Source organism: Talpa occidentalis, unplaced genomic scaffold (assembly GCF_014898055.3).
Source record: "Talpa occidentalis isolate TD23 unplaced genomic scaffold, MPIMG_talOcc4v2.1 talOcc4.7, whole genome shotgun sequence".
NCBI classification, from domain to species: domain Eukaryota; kingdom Metazoa; phylum Chordata; class Mammalia; order Eulipotyphla; family Talpidae; genus Talpa; species Talpa occidentalis.
In genome coordinates, this window is record NW_023605083.1 from 129,307,848 (window position 1) to 129,328,864 (window position 21,017).

Here is a 21,017-nt window from a genome sequence, read left to right on the forward strand (position 1 = left end):
ATCTTCCTAGTGAGTCATGAACACCTGAGATATATTAGGAATTACCTGGAAGAAATACGTGACTTATGCAACCAACATATACCTAGAGGCCATGCCAGTATCTCCCACACATAAGTCTCTACTTGATGTGGTACCTACATGGGCGTAAATCATGTATATGCATTTATAAAAGGTTCTATAGCTACTGAAGAGATTGCTTAACTATTAATAAACTTTATAGTTGTAATATACCATGTACAATTGTGTCAGTGTGTTCAGATTTACGAGAGCCTGTGACACAGAGGCATATCTGCATTGTAAATAATTCAAATTTTTGGCCCCGTGACACAGAGTTGCATCTGCATTGTAAATGATACAAATTTTTGGATAGCCATATAAATCAGTTTTACTATAAAGTATGTTGATTTGCATAATTTCACATAAATGTCTTTCTGTACTTGCAGCATAAAATAGTATTGACCACTGCATAAAACGCTATTGTAGATATGTTGGTAGGTAACGGTATACATCCTATGTGATTTGAGTTCTTGAAAATGAAAGGAAACTTAAGGCATAAAAACAAAAGGTGCAAGGGTTGTTAGTTTGATAGCATAGCATTTTACATTGTGGTAATATTGTATAAAATCTGAATTTATATTTTGCATTTATTACATTAGCCACCCATCCCACTGCTAAAAGTGAAATGGTTACAAATGGGCTTCATCAAACATTATGCCTCCTATTATCCTTAGTCCCAATCTTAAAAAAGGCTGACTTAACCAATCAATTTGCAATTTTTGCATTATTAAGAACATATTCTCTTCATACCATTGAGAAAAAGCATCTGTATATCATGTTCTCATTCCAGAACATCGCCCCTGGCCAAAGCTTTCTTCTTAACAACATAAAAAGTAAGAAATGCAGAAAACAGCTAGTCCCAGAAAATTTAGTTTAAATGCCCAGCATTCCTTTAATAGAAATTGCAGGTAGAATTTCATCTGTATTAGTCAGGGTTTTAGAATAGCAGGTAGTATGTGGATCTAACTGTCAAATTTCTATGAGTAATTCAATTGGCATGGAATAAATTTGGTTATATTTTTGACTGCTTGGTATTTCAAGGTTTTTAATTTTTTTTCCATTGTAGAGATAAACCCAAATGTAAAAGCCATTTAGTGTGGCAATTTCCCCCACTGATGCACTAACCCCGTGTCTCCCTCAACAAGTCCTGCCTTAAAGACCTACTGTATATTTTTCATTAGACACGATAAATTGAATGTATATATTTATATCTTCTTCCTCCCCAAACTGCACAAATAAGAGGGAATTAAGAAAGAAGACTATGGAGGCCAGACTACAAGCTGGGATTCAATGAACCCTGACTCCTGGTATTCACAAAATGTGTGGTCTCCCCATTTGTACCAATGGAGTTGGTCTGGGTAGGGTTGCCCTGCTTAATTAACATCACGTGGCAGAAGTGCTAGTGCATCATTATAACATGAAGTTATGAAAGAATACACCTTCCTCCTCTTACAATGTCTTTCTGTCCTTCCTCAAACAGTCCTCTGGAGAGTCCTACTTGGAGAAAAACTAAACCTTGACTCAAAAGCCAGCTTTGAACGAACACACCAAAAACATGGTGAGTCCTGCTTCATCCTTTAGGTGAAGCAATCCCAGGTGGATATCTTGACAGTAATCTCTTAAGACACCTTGAGCTAGTGCCATCCTGCAACTCCAGAGTCCTGAGCCCCAAAACCTAGATGATAAATGCTTGTTGTTTTAATCTGCTGAGTTTAGGGTACTTTTTTCACACAACAAATACCAGTGCATAAATACGCTCAGAGAATGAGATCAGGAGTGCTGTCAACAGATAAGGAAATTTACAGGATTGTGAATACAAATCACATATATTTGTGTAGTAGCGACTGAGAAGCAAACCAACCCATGCCATGGTCCTTCATGAGGACTCAGGGATTGGAGTCACAAGGGATCCCGAAAGAGCAAAGGGACTAGGGTAGGCAACGATGGGCAAGCGGATGCCAGTATGTGTATGAAGCAGCCAGATCCCAATGTGATATCATTTACCTAAATGGGGGAGAGACTTGTTCTATGGAGAAAGCAAACCAGAACTTTCCAGAGTGAGGTAACAGTCACAGTGGATGTTTGGTGAGAAGCGCTGAGCTGAAAGCAGGAAGGTCAAAAGAACTTTCCTGTATCCAATAATAAGACTATAGGCTCCCTTCTGAGCTCAATTCAAGCAGGCATTACTATTATGACCCAGCGTTATCTTGTAAGCTCAGGCATTAAATTGCTTGATTCTTGATAGAAAGTAAGAGGGAGGAAGAGAAGTAGGGAGAGAGAGAGAGGGAGAGAGAGGCAGAAAAGAGAGAGGGAGGATAGAGAAGGGATGTGAAGGGAGAAGGGTCTGCCATAAATCTTTATATTTACTGATTTGGTGAACAAATGAATGAGCATCTGATCCTGTGGAGAACTGCGTTCAGGCAGGTTTATAATCCATTATAAACTCGTGGAAGAAACAAAAATAGAGTTATGAAAACCTAAGTAAAATAAACAAGTAAAAGTCAATTAAAATTAAAAGTATCAATTTCATCTCCAGGACAAAGCAAAAACAAAATGTAATCCAAAAAAATGAAAATGCCATTATAGGTCACTACTAGGCACAGGTGTGAGAACTAAGTCACAGATGTTGCTGGGGTGCAAAATAAATCATCCCATACCCCTCTGGGTTCTTCTCAGACCAGACGAGTCATCAGAACAGCACCAGATGAGTCAGTAAAGGAAAAACAATTAATAACATGCCTATGGAGACTTCACGTGGTTGTAAATTCCAAAGAATAACGGGGCAGTCCAGGAATATTTATCCTGTTTTGGGAACTGGGGCATGAGGGACAGAGGAGTTTTCCATGACACACCAAGGGGGGTGAGCTCATCCTGACTGAGAGTAAAGATGAGATTCTTAGCCAGAACCTGTTTGCTGATAAACCTGGAACTGGATAAGAGCCCCCAACTTCTAGGTCATAAAACACAGGCCAGTGATTGCTTCTCTGATGAGGAAAAGGGCGAAGACTTTAGGCAGGATCAGAATTTTCTTTCAGCTTTCAGTGCCCTCAATTTTCTTTTTTCTTTTCTTTTTTTTTTTAATGAGGAATTTTTTTTTTTTTCTTTTTAAGATTTATTTATTTCTACAAGCACTGGGTACAGTCAGAAGGGCGGGAGGGTGAGAGGATTCACCAAAGACAGAGTGGGGAGCAGAACAGGCAAAAGGACCGAAGTACACTGCTGAGCGGAGCAGCGGGTGGCAGGAGAGGTCTGCGCACCATGTGGGACCCTCCTCCGGTGGCCGGGGAGCAGCCGGGGATCGAACCAGCGCTGCAGAGGCTGCGGGCAGCTTTGCAACCCAGCGCTCAACCGCTGCGCCACTGGGGAGGCCCAGTGCCCTCAATTTTCTTAACCCAAAACGATCTGCATCCTTGAAGTAATGGTGAGAGAACCTGACACTCATGGAGTCTTGTTTGACCTCTAGTCAAGGTGACAAGAAGATGACTCTGGTGCATTGAGCAGAATCTATCTGGCACTTTTGGGGAGACATACTTCAGAACGTTGTGAAAGAAACAATAGACAGTGGCTTAATCAAATTTACTAACTGGAAGGGCAGAGGGAGGGAGAGTAGGGAAGGAAAGCAGTTGTACTCAAACCTCACAGAAAATCAACTGTGATAGTGTAAAAATGGGTCATCTTGAAAGAGCAGTAGATGCAAATCTTGGCTTTGAGGTGAAATCAAATACCTTAAAAAGAACTAAAAGAGTTGAAATGGTTTATTTCTGGAAAATAGAGCACAGGTTGTGAAGAGGTGGAGGAGGGATGATTATTTTAAGCTGTGCAATATTTGTAATTTCTTTTTTTTAAGATTTATTTTATTTATTTATGCATGCAAGAGCTAGGGTGTAGGCGAGAGGTGGGGGTTGTGTGTGAGTAAGAACATTCACCAGAGACAGATTGGGGAGCAGAGCAGGAGGATTGACTGAAATACACTGCTGAGGGGAGCAGTGAGTGAGACAGGAGAGGTCTGCTGTGCCCTGTGGGTCAGATCCCTGGCCAGGGATCAAAGTCGTGCTGCAGTGGCTGTGGATAGCTTCATAGTGCTGAGACTTAACCCCTTGCGCCATCAGGGAGGCCCCGATATTTGTAATTTCAAAACAATGCATTTGCTTGCTCAAAATTTAAAGTAGTTAAAAAAGATATCACAGCTCAAAAACAGCTGATAACTGCAGGTTTAAAGAAAAGCTATCGATGCCTAAAAAGAAAGTCATTCATCCTAAGTTCTTGCTGAGGCACTTGCATTCAGCTGGGCAAGTGACATGATTTTATTCCCAGTGAACGCTGTATCTTAGCTGGTTGGTACATCTAGGTTGAGTGAATGAACTTTATTAAGTCATGTTATAGGTCAACAATAAATATGCCATATACCTGGCAACTGATCCATAAAACAAAGTTACACACTTTGATTGCTGCTTCCCTGGCGAACTCATATTAAATTATGTATTTAAATACAATTCTTTGAGGTCATCATGAATGACCTCCTACACTGCTCAAATTGTTGTGTTACAACTTCAGGATTTTGATCCTTTCTACCAATAACAAGCCAAAAAAAGGACAGGAACGGTACAATAAATAGTCGATGTGTTTGACAAGTACTTTTAAATGGACATTGAGATAAAGAACTCCTTGATACCTGATAATGTTTTTTTTCTTTTTTTTCAAAATGGTAAACCTATTTATAGTAAATGAACTATTTCTTTATATAATTATGTTTAATTATTATTTATATGTTCATGTTGTCTTAAATCGTTTTTTCTGACTTAGTCAATATGCCACTTTTCTTGCAAACGAGTTAAGTAGCCACTATTTGTTTTGTTCTGTTTTGTTTTTGGTTTTGCCACCCATGTGCTGAACACAACTATCCAGGGACTTGCCATATTTACTTAGGTCCAGTTTTTCATCAGCCAAGCGGTAAAAGTTATTTTCATATTGGGAAAAACGTTGGACTCTACAAGCTGGGATGCAAAACATCTCTTCCCACCCTTTTATTTATGTATTTTTTTCTTCCCTAAAATATGGTACGTGCCTAATACCTTTTCCTATGTATTAATTTAATGAAATGACTCTTTGCAAGAATTGCTTGCTAATGATAGGATTTGAGTTGTGGCAGGCAATATTTAGGGTATTTATTTTTAAATAGGAATGATGTGTGTATTTATGGATAAATGGTCCTATTTCCCCTGGAAAATCATGGGTATTTTCTGAAGGCTGTTTTCCTGTAAGTATAAGCTTCTTCCTGGGTGTAAAGTCATTAAAACTAAATCTAATTTCAACTCATATTTAACATAGCAAATATTATTATTCTATTTCTTTATCAAAGACTGGTAGTGTTGGATTTCTATAAGCTGTTCATGATGGGGAGGAAAAAATATATATATATTTATATGTGATCTATATTACATGTAATACAATATTAAATTATATATAATTTACTCATAATTATACTTCTTATAAATATGAAAAATATGTATCCATGTGTGTCTTTGATGTTTTTATATTAAACGTTTAATAATTTAAAAGCCAGAGCAATAATTTATACTTTTTAAAATAGTATAAAGACCAGTGACAGTGACGAAGTGTCCATTTCTGCCTTGCCTCTAAAGAAAGCACCATTAATCTTTCAGAAGACATTTATTAACCCAGATGATGATTTCACAATGTGGATTCCACCTGATGTACTTTTTGGTTAATATGTGTTTAATTCTGACCTTGGAGACGCTACCTCATAAGGGTTAGACCAACAGCGTGAAAATGACAAAAGAGTCTCAGAATATTTTTACTGGGGATGACCGCCACGGGCAGGGCAAAGCCATAATGGTAAGGTCAGCGGTGAGACATTGACTTGGCCAACCTTCACCAACTCAACCAAGCGTGAAAGCAAGTCTCCAGCCAAGTCTGTCGTGGTGGGCAAAGGAAATTTGGAGAAGGCTTTGCTCCACAGTTGGCTTTGAATGAGCAACAGTTGGTTAGCGCATTGTGTTTATGAGAATAAGGCCATGGGCACGATCCCAGACCATCCAGTTAACATCATTTATTTCCATGACCACCAACTGCACCATTAGCCTTGCCAACAATATTAGAAATGCTCACATTTGGTTACCAGGACAATTGGGCGAGGAGCAATCCTACTACTGTAAGTAACACTGTGGATAAAAAGTCTTAGATGACACAATCTCATTTGCTTCTATCTGCATATTATCATTTTCGACCTACATTTTATCACTTCAGTTAGGGCTTGGGTGAAAGGGGTATATAAACAAGTAATATAAATATCAATAGACTAGTTTTCACCACAGGGGCCCATGGGTAGTTCCTGGAATTTAGCAGATGAAATCTTCATGTTCTTAGTGCTTGCATTTTCTAGTTAGTATCCAAATCAGGCACTCTCAACCTCTGTAGTATGAGACTTCTCAATTGTTTATTACAAGAAACCACAAAATAAGCCTATTTGAGGCATGCCAATGTTGACTGAAGATAGGCAGGGTGGGGCAGGAGGGGACTCAATTTGCACAGTTGATTTAGATGATTAGTTTGAGATATGTGATGGAAACTTAGAGCAGAAGATTTTAGAATGAAATTTTTTACAAGTTCAAAGAACCAGAAGTGGGGGTAGGGGATGTTTAATGAGTCTTGAATAAACTGGCCATGGAAGTTTCCAGGCATCTGAGCTGAGGACAGAGAGGATTATTAGATACAGAAGACCAACCTAACCCAAGTTTAAAGTGATAAATTCCAAAGTAATTTAATCAAAAAGCAATATATAAGGGCACCCCCTGTCCTGGCAAAATGCATTTCTTGTCCTTTCAGTCTGCCTACCTGTGTCTATGTAGGTGCCTCCTTTTTCCCTTTTTCCTAGTAAATCTGCCCCTTTGAAATGCAGTTTTTACTGCCTGTGTCTATGCAAATGACTTTTTTCTTAACAAACTCACCATTTACTGCTGAGGGGGAGACCCTACCAAAATCTTTCTGAGGGCCCAAGAACTCCATACACAGAATCCCAACATCTGAACCCCAACAATATATAGTGATTAAAATTATATATATTTATATTTATATACTTTGCATTTTGGTTGACACTTTGTGTTTTTCTTTGTAAAAGTCCCTACTATTCTAGTTGCACATTTTCACTGTATTTAACTAACCATAACTAACTAGTTTTAGCTATAAACTTTCAGTAGTACTTCATACTTTTATAGTTTTCTCTGTGCCTTGGAGCTCATGATTTAGCTTTAATTTCACATATATTTTTCATTTAGTAAAGGTGGTTCTATTGTAAGCAACTAACTCAACTTGATTTCACACTTAAGATTTTTTAAGACATTCTAACAATAAAGTCACAATTTGTATAAAATTAAGAATACCTTGTTCTAAATTTTGGATTGAGGGAAGAGGTCACTGTACCCAAAACCATAAAATCTAAGTTGTTCCAGTCCAGGTTTAAGCCAACAAGAAAGTTCCTTGTCACATTGGGAGGGAGGACAGGTAAGCAGGAATGTTCTGGAAAGTGTTTAGGACGAAAGTGGGTGCCAGTGCAAAGTTTATCTATGTTACACTTTTTCCAATGGGCAGTAAGAATAATTCCTGTTCTATGCTTGACTCAGACAGCACAAGGGGTTTCCATATGTTTACACACAAATCCTCACTGCGCACAGTGAGGTAAATACATGAGGGTTTGGCAAAAAGGAAGGCTGTTCCATGCATTTTTCATGAGAGAAATTTCAATAAAATGAAATAACTCAGTGTCCCAAACACGATGCCAGCAAATGACAAGAAAGACTGTTTACATTTGGGTTGTGCAACCAGAACAGCTTGGGTTTCCTACATTCCGAGGCTTCCAGCCAGCCCTTTCAGTTAATACATTTTTTCAAAAGCTCAATTAAAAAAAAAAGAACTGTTTCAAGCACTACCTGGAAAAATAGGTCATTAGGAAATTATATATAAAAGGGATTCCCTGAAAAACAACCACCATCATACATAAAATTTCAGTTATACATGCAAATTCAGTCAGAATATTTGTCCAAATGATCTCAATAATTTATATGTCTCCAGTACTAGAAACATCCATATAGTTGAAGCAAAATGTTTTATTCTTAAATTTTTTGAACCAGAACCATTTTTCCATACCGAGAACACTGTGTAAAACCTGGTAATCTCCAAATGTACTGAGTAGAAACACAGTAAAAACATAAATAAAAATCAATTACAAATTGAAGAGATAACAGAAATGTAAAATATTTCCCAATGTCAGTTATTATTTTTTCTATTTTGAATAGTGATTCTTAAAATGCCTTTTGATCGGTGATAGACAGCAGCACATGAGAACTGGTTTTATAGCCAGCCCAAGGGTCCTGCCTCAGAGCTACTGAATTAGAAACTCTAGGCATGGGGACCAGTAATGGATGCTTTAACAATGCTTCTAGGTGATTCTGATACATACCAAGGCTGGGAACTAGAGATCTAGTAAATAATATTGAATGGCTAAATGATAACCTTAGAACTAAGAATAGTATATAATAGTTTGATAACCTAGCAGAGATGACAGTTTTATTTTCCTTTGTTTTTATTTATGTTATGTGTATGCACAAATTAAAAAAAAAAAACGAGACAGAGACACATTTCTAAGTCTGCATAATAGACTATTTATCTTTGCTAAATGATTTTTAGTGCTTTTCCAAAATTTCTTCATTGAATATGTATCAGTTTTGTGATTTGAACTCTGGGGGAGGAAAGGTAATTTTTCCTTTACCCTCTAGTTTCTTGAATGACACACCCCCATAATAAAAGATAGATTAACAGGAGAAAAAAAAGAATATTAATAACAGGTGTTAACTGGAAATTAAGTCTCAATGAGAGTTAGAGAAACTAATAGCTTATTAGATAAGCAAAGTGAGGATTTGAGTCTTGTCCAATAATCACAAGTGCAAATTTAGTTTATGTACATAGGAATAGTGAGTCATTGACATTTAGAATATAATTATTATTGATAGAGGAGGCGTCTATCTCTACATTGTCTTGGAGGAAGGCGATGCAGGATTTGATCTATCCCCTTTTAGAGAATGCACTGCAGAGATGCAAAGGCTGGGTACCCATTGTTTATATATATATAAATCTGGATCTTTGGTCATCAGCTAGTGAATAACTTGGCTTTCCCTACAGGCATCTGATTTTGCATTACTGCTTCAGACATGGAGATGACTTTGTTTTCTAGCCTGCTCAGCCAGGATGGGTCACCTGAAAATTTTATTTTATGTTCCACAGGTATTCCTGCTGTATACATAGGGATACCTAGAGAAACTGAGTAATTCCCTGAAATGGCTCAAAGCAACCACCTTAAACATCATTTTCAGCTAAAGACAAAGAATTTTGGAAAGGACTGAGGAGTTAGGGGAGGTTATCAGGCAAAGTATTGCTAGGCCAAAGGGAAAAATCCCCTACCCCTCTGGGTTTTTCTTGGACCCCACGAGTAATCAAAGTGATATTCTATGAGTGGACTTAGCAGTATTGTGCTCCTTCTGGCAGCTCTTTATCTTCTCTGGGTTCTAGAAGTGACTGCATCTCTTGGCTTATGGCCTTCTTGGGTCACTCTGACTCTGCTTTCTTCATTACCTGCTCTGATCCCCTGGGACCCTACCACACTTCTAAGAACCCTGGTGATTACATTGGGTCACAGTTTCTAGGAATTAGGACACAAACAGTTTGCAAAGAAGGGAACATTATTCTGCCTAACATATGGGGGGGCGGTGGGGATTTTCAGTACTGAGTTGCATTGTTCTTTACCCATATTAATAGACTTTTGAACTCCTGTTGTCCCCAATCATATTTGTAAAAGATAGACATATCTCAAGGGCTATATGATACTATCCTTGACAATGACAAAGTCCATGCTATATGCTATTGAAGAACCAAAACTTATGTGTCAATGTTAAGTTCAATTTTCAACCCTTTGTATATTAAACAAAATAGCATTCATATTTTTACTAATTTCTAAAGTTATCATTGTGCCATTAAAAATAGAGATAAAAATAATTAGACTCTTAGATATGCATGTTTACATTTTTTTTATGAAATTGGTTGATAATGTACATTCTGCTTGGCGAACATTTTCATTACTTTCTCATAAATCTTTCCTGATAACATTATTTATTTACTAAATTCCATGAAATCAAATCAATCACACAATTCTTCTAATATTATTGGAGAGGTAGGTTTTTTTATTTTTTTAATTCGTAAACAATTTTATGTTGAACCCTCTAGCAGGTAAGTGTCTGCATATTCTTGATTATTTCTATGAAAAACAGAATGGCTGAATATTTTAAAAATACTTCCATAATTGATAATACCAGTATTTTAATGACACACATAGCTAATGATATAAATAAAATGTGTGTGGCCATTCTTTTCATTTTAAAGGATTTTTTTCCCCCACCAATTCTTTGGGGATAAAAAGGTCAGGGTTAAGCGAATTAATTATACAATAAAACATCTGCACTTTATATAAAGAGAGGGCAAGTAAAAATGTTTGGGATCTAGGTCCTTAAACTGACTTCATTAAAAATGTATGGTTGTAATTCCATCTCTATGGAGAGAGATTTGCTTTGCTATGGGCAGAGGCGACTCAGTACTAAATGTAATTGGATGAGGAGAAGTGGACAACTCCAGGGAAGTAACAGGAATACCAGCAAAAAGCCTGGACTGGACTAAGGCCAAATGAAACTTTGCTAAAAGAAAATACCTGCAGGGTAATTTTTTGAAGGCATGAAAGTTAAAGTTGATGATCATTGATGTAGCTCTGTCATGAGATGTTCCTACTTCCCTGCAGATTTACAAATCCTAAGGAAGAAAAAAATCTTTGCTTTGACACCCAAGTTCATTACCATTCACTGCAAAGATGTTAGAAATCGCTTGGAAAACTTTTGTTGGAAAAAAAAAAACACAAGCTACAAATAACAAAAGCGAACTTCATTTCTAGGACTATATGGCATTCCAGATAAAATGTTAGAGGTTGATATATAATATTGCAATTAATTTAGCATTTTTAGAAAGGAGTTATCCCCATTCTACAAATGTAAGAACTGAGACAAGGAGGCTTCTCAGATAAAGATTTGAAGAGGAACATGGAATTAACAAATTTTAGCCCAGGTGTCAAAGATACCAAAACCTGTAATCTTAACACTCATTCTACTTCAGGAAGGGAGGATTTAGAAGGGAGGATTTCAACTTTAAGCTAATAATTAAACAATTTTTTAAATAATTAAACAGTTTTTGAAGATATTTCAGTAATGATGACATACTCAAGACATAAGATTAAGAAAAATAAACCAATAACTACCTTTGCTTATAATATAGAATCATTATTTTAAGTAAACGTGAAATTTTGCAAAACAAATTTCTGTGTGCATATGTACAAGTTTTAAAAACAGGGGGATCTTTGAATGATAGAGTCATAAATGATTCAAGTTTACTTCATCATCCACATTGTATTTTCTCTAATGATGATAATAGTATCTTGTAAATTAGCTTTAAAATAATAAAAATGCATAGCAATTTAAAAAAACAGAAAACAGGGCGATCTACTGAATGCATTATTGAATGTTTCACAAATAGGATGTGCCAAGGGGAATGGTTACTTTTTCTTATTAATATGACAACTATGATATTGGACATGAATACATTTTGTGCTCTGTTTAATTTGGGAGGCGAATAAAATTTATGTCTAATTGGGAGAATTATGACACACCAGTCCTTGATAAACTTTCTGTTTTTCTTGACCAGTATAGTAAATACTGTTGTGTAGGGCTGAAATGTAACTTCACACTGAAGACTTGTTCAGAACTCAGACAAGACTTTTGATCTTCCTACCAAAGATTTTAAATTACCAGTTATTATATAACAATCGGCACACATCAAGACCTAGTTCTCTTGACTTCTAACATTATACGTTCAGCAATTACAAATGACTGGAAACATCTATGTTCCAATGAGATCATAATAGACTCAGGATCTACCAAATGTCTGGGGCAACTGGAAATGGCAGCATAAATTGAAGTCCTAGGCTTTCTTGGAGACATAGACGCAACCTTTGAATATTATATTGGTCTCAGCATGGGAACTGAAAATCACTTGTAATGAATTCAATTTTTTTAATCTGTGAACTCATAGAGTTAATGCAGGTGAGGTTATTTGTTTTCAATGAGCCATTTAATATAATGAAGGAGAGTTTTTGTAATCCCTAATTAATTTTTGCCCTCAGTCTGCCAATTGATTAATAACCCAAGGGAATGAACAGTCAGTCTGCTCCCCCTCCCAAATAAATGCTGCTCCAGTAGGAATGTCACATTCAAAATCACCATCGTTAAAATAAAAACAAATCTGAGTAAATGATGATGGCATTAATGAGTCAGACAAATTTCCATTCTTATTGATTAATGGGTGAAATATCACGAGCATGGCAAATCTACCTTAAAACCTGTAGGTAGGGAGCTGTGGTTTTTATTGAGACTACTTCAACTATCCAAACAAATATTTCTTTTTTTAGTGAGCAGAATATAATATAGAACTGTGCAAGATGACTGGCTGCTATATTTAACTCAGACAAATGCATAACAAATCACTATTCTATAGTGAGGGGGTACACCTCTTAGACTACTTTTTCTCTACCCCCCCCACTTTTTTCTTTCCTTGGGGCCTGGATATAAGACCACAGCCATCTAAATAATCCTCCAGAAATAAACCAATGAAATCGTGAGCTTGACAACAGACACAGCATTATACCTGCAGCTGGTAAATGTTTCCATAGTACAACCACCTTTCCAGTAAAAATTTTATCCCGGGGGAAAGTCAGCAACTAAGATTTTAACTACTTTTCTGCAATAGCAAAGTTTGGAGCAATTGAGCCTTCATAAATTTTAATATTTATGGCTTTTATTTTACTTAGAGAATTACCCACCCATCAAGTATATTGTGAAAATACTACTACCATATTATATATTCCCATATAAATAAATTCTTTTCAATAATCTAGATGATTAACTAGAAGGCTGCCTCATGAGAAAATACATAATTCCAGAATCATTTTGTTGTTTTCCATATTATTTGCTGTGTGTGTAATTGTCGAATGAGTACTTCAATTACCTGAATATTGGAGACTAAAAATGTCTGTAAAAGTTTTGGCCAATTACCTGGAGGCTGAACCACCAGTGGTTGGCCTGGCTCTATTTGATGGAACTGCTAAAGGTTAGAACGTTTAGATCTTGCATTCTACCTGTTCTCTTGGCAGAAATAGTATTGATTTCCACATAACCTTTGATTTCAGAACACATTTCCAATAGATACTGTGCTAATAGTCGGATTATAACATAGTAACTTAGTCTTTTGCTGCTCAGGAATGTTGAGTGGTATGGGAAAACATATACATTTACAATAACTAGCAAGCAACTCCTGGAACTTCATTGAGAAGAGAAATAGTTCCATCCATTTCAAGGAAAATTTATATTCTTTTCAAAATTTTAAACGGGTAAAATCTTTTACTTAATGTACTAGTCCCAGGATTTCACCCAATACACACACCCATATGTTTGTGTGTATTGCTTGCTACATATCTCCCAAATCATGGCACAAAAATCAAAGGACAGGAAGGACAGGACATGCTACTGAGTTGAGTCGTCTTTAGTCTGTGGCACCACAAAGCTCAGGCATGTTAAAAGTTCATTTTCACTTTTGTTCCATTAAAATGCATTTGCTTTTGTATCCTTTGCTGCTGGAGTCAAATTCCCAAAGACATCACTAATGGCAATGCTGTGCAGTGTTTTGCCTGTGTTTTATTCTATGTATTTTGAGATTTTAGGTCTTACATTTAAGTCTTTTATGCATTTGAAATCATTTTTGTGGATGGTGTGAGATAGACGTTTAGTTTGATTCTTTTGCTATGATGCTCTAGTTTTCCAACACCATTTGAAGGGTCTTCATTTTTCCAAGTATATCCTTGAATTTTCTGCAGTAGGTTAACTGTTTGTGGTTTCCTATTTTTACTTTTGAAAACTGTTGAGTTTAAGGACAAAAAAAAATATGACCTTCCCTGGGGAATTATCTCTATGAGCATTTGGATGTGTATTCTGAGTATTGAGTGGAATGACTTCTAGATTTCGAGCTGAATAATAATGCTATTCCACCTTCTATATCCTTGTAAGTTTCTGTCCTATTCATTATTAAATCCTGAGAGAGAAATGCTAAAGTCTCCAATGATCATTGTCAATCTGTTCCTGTCTCCTACTGTTTCAGCTTTTGCTTCATGTATTCTGAAGACCTGTTTTAAGGTTTTTAAATGTATTTATATTATGTCCTTAATGAATTAAACCTACATAACTTTCAAAGATCCTCACTTTTTCTAGCAATACTCCCCGTATGAAGATTTTTCTATGTGATAGGAATAGTCATTCCAGCTTTTTATTATTATTATTTTGGGATGATTCCTTTTACTTTAGTCAATCTAAATTTAGTATTAATAGCGGATATTTCTCACAGCCAAAATAAACTCATCTTAACTTTTATACAATTTGATCATCTCTGTCCTTTAATTAACTCATTTTGAATAATTCCTGGCTATTATCTCTTCAAATTCTGCCTTCTCTTCTCTTTCTTTTGGATGTTTGCATGTCACATGTTAGGGTATTGGATATTGTTCCAAAGCTTTTGATCTATATCGTTCTGCTTTTTTTAAATCTCTATTTACCTGTCACCAGGTCAACTAATTCTTTCCCTCAAAGTGTGGAGGTATCATGTTGGCAACACATATCTATGATACTTCACTAAGTGAAATATGTCCTCCTTGTTTAAAGACAAGCCTAGCTAAAGTCTGAACTGTCCCCCGCTTCACCCACATCAATTTTGTTAAGATCCCATGAATACAGAATGCCTAAGACAATGATTTTAAGTGACTAGAAATACCTACCTTAATTAACATTAGTTTATACCTGAACATACTGTGTTGAAGCTTTAGGAATATTTGCCAATAAACAGTGTATGTTTTTTGGTTAAGATTTACTTCGTTATTGTCATGATATAGTCTCAGTTTGACATTAAGCTTATAAATGTACACATGTCATCATGTTATAAATGGGAGGTATATGAAGATTTTACCAACTGCTTCTGTGGGTTTGGAGCCACATGAAAAGGAAGGCATTAGCCACGCTGCCCCAAAGGCTGAGCCATGTTTTACATCTTGACTATATTATAACTATTCATTTGCACCTCTGTCTCCACACTTTTCACAATTATATGTTTGATGATGTTGTTTACTCTTGACATTCTTTCTTTAAATGAATTAAATAGCACTGTATTGTTGGAGAAACTAAAAACACACTTCTTATAAATACACTTGATTTATTAGAGCCTACAATTCAATCTGGAAAAATATGACTTTCATGACCTTAATCCTCACCTTTAGCAGCTTCAAGTACATTTTGGAAAAATGTAGGTGTAAATAAATAAGAAAGTTATTTTCCTTTGGTATTTGGAAACAGATAGACTTTCATAAGTACACATTTCACACGTTCTCATGTTTCTCCTACCTGTTTACATATTGGTAAGATGGCTGACTAGGGTTCAGGTATAAAATATTAAGCTATGGAAATTTGTTCTCTGTGCACATCAATGCGGCCTAGTTAATACAGGTATTAAGTTAAATTTATATACTTACTCTAGGAAATTCAAAGCTTTTCTAGGAGTTCCTTTGTAGATTACAGAAACATGTAACATGTTTGTGTGTGTTACTTGCTGTGGATACATAAAAAAAGAATTTGGAGTCATTGTCAATCCTGCTGAATAACTCAGTTTTGGGGTGCAATACCTTGAAACCTATGCCCCCTGCATCAAGATTTGTGTGCTACGCCTCTGGGCTGGGTTGACAAGAACTTAGGAGACTTATGAACTTGACTTCTGTAGAATGATGTGAATGATGTGCCTACTTCAGGTATCTCAGAAATAATGCAAATTATTCTCAGAGAGATCAGTCTTAGGGTATTGATCTAACCCCCTGGTGGCGCTGGAGTTAGTCTCAGGATGCTGTCGCCGTTGTCTTTTTTTTAAGATTTATTTTTATTTATTTATGCATACATGAACTGGGGTGTAGGTCAGGTGTATGGGGGGGGTGAGGATTCACCAGAGACAGAGTAGGGAGCAGGACAGGAGGATCCACTGCAATACACTGCTAAGGGGAGCAGCAGCAGAGAGGTCTGCTGGTCTGCTGTGACATGTGGGTCAGCTCCCTGGTCAGGGATCAAGCTTGGGATTGAATCAGGGCACAGTGGCTGGCAATAGCTTGATAGTGCTCAGATTTAACCCCTGAGTCCCTCTCCCTGTTGTCTTTGAGAGTTACAGAAGGAGAAAGACTGGTCTGGCTTTGGAACTTCTGATTTCCATGTACTTAGGAAAATTTAAAGGGTAGTGCCAGACACAGGGTTGGGATTAAGGACAGCCTGCTACCTAGAGACCTCTTGCATTTGATGCTTTAAGAAAGGGTAGTCTTCCTTTTATTCCAGTTATTGATTTCTGAGTATCAAACAACTCAAAATTTTAGTGACTAAAACCAATTATCATTTATTTTGTGCATATACTGGTAGAGGAATAATTCTGCACCTTTCTCTCTGGTTTATAAGGACACCCATACTATGAACCCAGGCTCAAACTTTATAACTCAATTCCCCAACCTCGATTACCACAAATGTCCAATCTCCAAACACCATCACACTATGGAAGGCAGGAGTTATTACTTCAACATATGAATTTAGGGTAGACAATTTAGATAACAAATGTTGATCTGTAATGTTTTTTCTTATAATTCTGTGCTTGGTTTTACTGTTAGGGTAAAGCTAACTTCATAAAATATATTGAATATGTTCTTTCTTCTACTTTCAGAAGAGATTGTGTACAATTTGTATGCTTTCTTTCATAAATGTTGTATAGAATTTGCCAGTAAAACCATTTATATTTTTTCCTAGATTTGAATGTTTTAAACTACAAATCCAATTTGTCCTTTGCTGAAATACAATCTTCATTTCAGCTGATTCTAATTCAACACAGTTTTATGGTCTTGAATTTCAATGGGGGCCAACTTCTTAAGCCAGCTTGCTCCCATACCCAACCTTACAACACACACCCTGGGAAAGTTGGTTGCAAAACATTTATGGACAGAACTCAGTTCAATTTATTTATCAGCACATCTATGCCCCAACCCAAACGATACACATATACAATGAATATGGGATGGTGATTGTATTAGACAAAAGTGTTTTCTATCATCACTTCAAAAAGCCTTCAGGGACTAGTTTTGAGACTTAAATCCAAATGTGATGAGCAAAAAGCACCCAAAATTTGCTGTATCACTGAAGGGGCCTAGTAAAAGAGAGAATGGGGAATTTTCTGGAAATGAATTAGCCTTGAAGTCTCCAATGACAACCTACACAGGACTAGACGGGCAGAACATCAAGATCCACTTTATTTGCTTTGCTTGACTCTGGAACACTGCATATTTCCTGCTGGAATATGTGTGAGTATATGTATAAATGGATGTAGTTTTCCCTAACACTTTGTGTTCAGAGGCTTAAAATGTAGTCATTCTTTCTAAAGGAATTGATTTATATGGATGCTGTTTTACAACCCCCAACAGTATTCATAAAGTTAAATATGTTCTAAATCTTGCAGCAATAACTGTACAGCCATACTGCCATTATTTTAGTCTGCAGGGATTAGGCTGGTAATTAAGTATTTGAATCCACAATTATAAGGCATGCACTTTATCCTGCATATATTTGTGCTTAAAGAGGAATATGATTTTCTTTTAAAAATATACTTTATGTTGGTGGTTTGATTTTTTAAATTATAGGAACACATACAGATAACAAAATATATTCTTTAAGCAAATAGTTTCTATTTGTTTTGTCTTTATTATGCCAAATATCTATCTTAATCATTTTTCTGCTTTTTCTTGCCTGAAAAGATGTGGCATTTTCATCTTATCAGATATGGTTGTTCTAGGAATGCTTTGAAATGATATTAGGCATAAGAAAACATTCAAATAGGGCTCTTAAGTTATCTGAATGTGTTCAAATCATGAATTAATCATTTTGAAATGGATTGTTGATTGCTCTTAAATGGAAAACTTTGCTTATTATTGGAGATTTCAAGGTCATTGATAAGCAAAAGTATAACATAAAGAAGAAGAAATGGTCAAAGTTTCTAGTTAAATAACAAGTGAGTCTGAAGGCTACTTTCACATACTTTAATTGAAAATTTGCAACTGTAGTTATTAAATATGTGATATTTATCCTTCTAAATAATAAGTGAATGGGTGTTTCCAATTTTGAAAAAAAATAAAATATTAAAATATTGGGTAAAAATTAAGAGGGAATGATTCTATTTTTCCCAGTAGTATTCTACAATTATTATTAACTCTAGGAGGGCCTCCTCGGTGGTGCAGTGGTTGAGCGCTGGGCTGTGAAGCTGCCCTCAGCCTCTGCAGTGCTGGTTCGATCCCCGGCCACCGGCGAGGGTCCCACATGGCGAGCAGACCTCTCCTGCCGTGCCTGCTGCTCGCCTCAGCAGTGTATTTCGTCAGTCTGTCTGTTCTGCTTCCCGCTCTGGCTCTGGTGAATTCTCTCACCCTCCTGCGCCTCCGACTATACCCAGTGCTTGTATAAATAAATAAATCTTTAAAAAAATTAACTCTAGGAGAGTGTGTGGACCCCTAATCCATAAAAAAAGTATGGATAATCAAAAAGATAATATCAGAACATAGTAGACATTTGTGGGATTGAGTCTTCAAAATTTGATTCTAGAAACTGACACTTTCTCTCTCCTGGTAGTTATGATCCTACTTTGCCATGTGAATGTAATATAATCTTGCCTCTCAGCAGAGTAGATTGTCCCAGGTTGGACACATGCCCAAGGTTGGCCAGTGAGCCTCCTTCTTGCCAGCATATTGGAATGAAGCTAAAATTATTAGGAATCTTTCATGTACATAAAGAAGTTTCCAAAAGGATAAGGTATTGCACTAGTCTTAGTTCCCCAATAGGATGGAAATAATTAGTGGGATGGATGGATGGATGGACGGATGGACGGACGGACAGGTAGGCAGATAAGGTAGGTAGGTAGGTAGGTAGATAGATAGATAGATAGATAGATAGATAGATAGATAGATAGAGTCATTATAAGCAATTGCCTCACGTAGTTACGGAGTTAAGAAGTCCTATGAGTTGTAGCTGGCAAGCTGATGACAGGAGATTCTACAATCTCTCATCTGAATCTGGGTGCAGAAGACTGAAGGATGAGCTCAGTGTCAGGCTTGGCCTCGTTATTCCATTTGGTCCTTAAAGGACTGGGTGGGATCCACCTGTATCACTAGGGCCATTTATTCTACCCAATCTACTGATTGAATAATAATCATTGTGAGAAACATGCTCACAGACACACCAAGAAATAACGTTTAATCAAATATCTGAGCAGCCCGTGGTCCAGTCAAGTTGATACATGAAATTTACTGTCACAAGTGTCTTCAGTTAGGTATGATCATGATGATTTCCTTTGTAAGGGGAAAAGTATACTGCAAGAAGTTAAAGGGATGAAACTGTCACAGAAAAGTAGATAGCAAAGGAAGTAAAAGAACCCTAGAAGCTAAGAAACCCTGATGCTAGATGTTCCTGAGACACTTACCTTCTCCAGAGATTAAGAATCCTAAGGAATATCCACAGCACCATTGATTCAATCCCATCTTCTCCTGAATAATTTGAATATTGTTTCAATTGCCCATGCTCCCGACTGAAGATAGTTTGAGGACGTTCAACTTTATGGGGTGTGTGTGTGCGTGCAGACGCACACACACGCTGACATAGGCCTCTGAGTCTGAAGAAAAGAACATTCATTTGGGAGTCAGTAGACCAGGTTTTCGCCCAGAGTGTGCCACATGTTGTTTGAGCTGGGAGAAGTTACTCCCCACTCAAGACCTCTGACGTCTTGCCTTAGCATTACTCATTAATTCATTTTTAAAACAAACATATATTGAACACAAACCATACACACCTGTGATAACACAAAGTGGTAAACAACAACAAAAAACAATTATGCAATTTATAAGAGACACATGCTAGAGTTTGATCCTAGACCTCTCTGATGTGAATGCTTTTCAACACCGTGCTACAATATTTGTATGATTTGATAATAATTTAGAGCTCCATATTTTACCCATTAGAGCTGGCTTTTTATACATAGCAAAATCATATATTCCCGCAAATAATTATTTAAATGAAAGTAGATATTTCAGTACCATATTGATACTCAGAAATATAAATTATATGTACTCATATTCCATTTGAAACATTCTTTCACTTTAAAATTACATTTGGGGGTTGCTTTGTGAAAATAAAATAACTGTTGATTTATAGATCTTAATAAGAGGCCGTTCTTTTCTTATAATAGAAATGTTATTTATGTTGTTCTTGTTAAGACAGGCAAGTTCCTCCATGGGGGAGGAAGCCATTGATGTCCCTTTGGGGGCCTTAAAAGTGATTTTCTATTTCACAAGCCAGAAAAGAGACCCCTGGGTACTCTGTTTTATGCATCCAAAGCTTATCTTCCCTTCCAAACCTGCTCAATCCCTCTATGATTTGTGCTCCTGGACCCTTCTGTGACCTCTTCAACTCTGTGATTTCATGCTGCTGTAAACTCCCTGCACCAACATCCCTTTCAACAGTGGAGCGAGGTAGCACAGTGTGGAAGCAGAGTGATACTCCCACAACAGGGAAATCGAGGCACCCACAGTGAAAGGCCTCCAATAACCGAAGGCTCAGAAATGCATAGTGACCTTCTGAAAAGGAGATGAGTGATTGACCCAAACAAGGGATTCTTGTAGTGTGGACAATTCCAGCCTTTTA

General features: G+C 36.7%; 1 long non-coding RNA gene across 1 annotated transcript in view; it reads left to right on the forward strand.

Annotated features, from left to right (window-relative positions):
- The first annotated feature begins 1,566 nt into the window (after nucleotides 1–1,566).
- LOC119232016 (uncharacterized) overlaps nucleotides 1,567–21,017 on the forward strand; it is a 126,302-nt gene continuing 106,851 nt past the window's right edge. The window contains exon 1 of the long non-coding RNA XR_005121983.2: nucleotides 1,567–1,615. This is a non-coding gene — a long non-coding RNA (uncharacterized LOC119232016). The remainder of the gene's footprint in view (nucleotides 1,616–21,017) is intronic.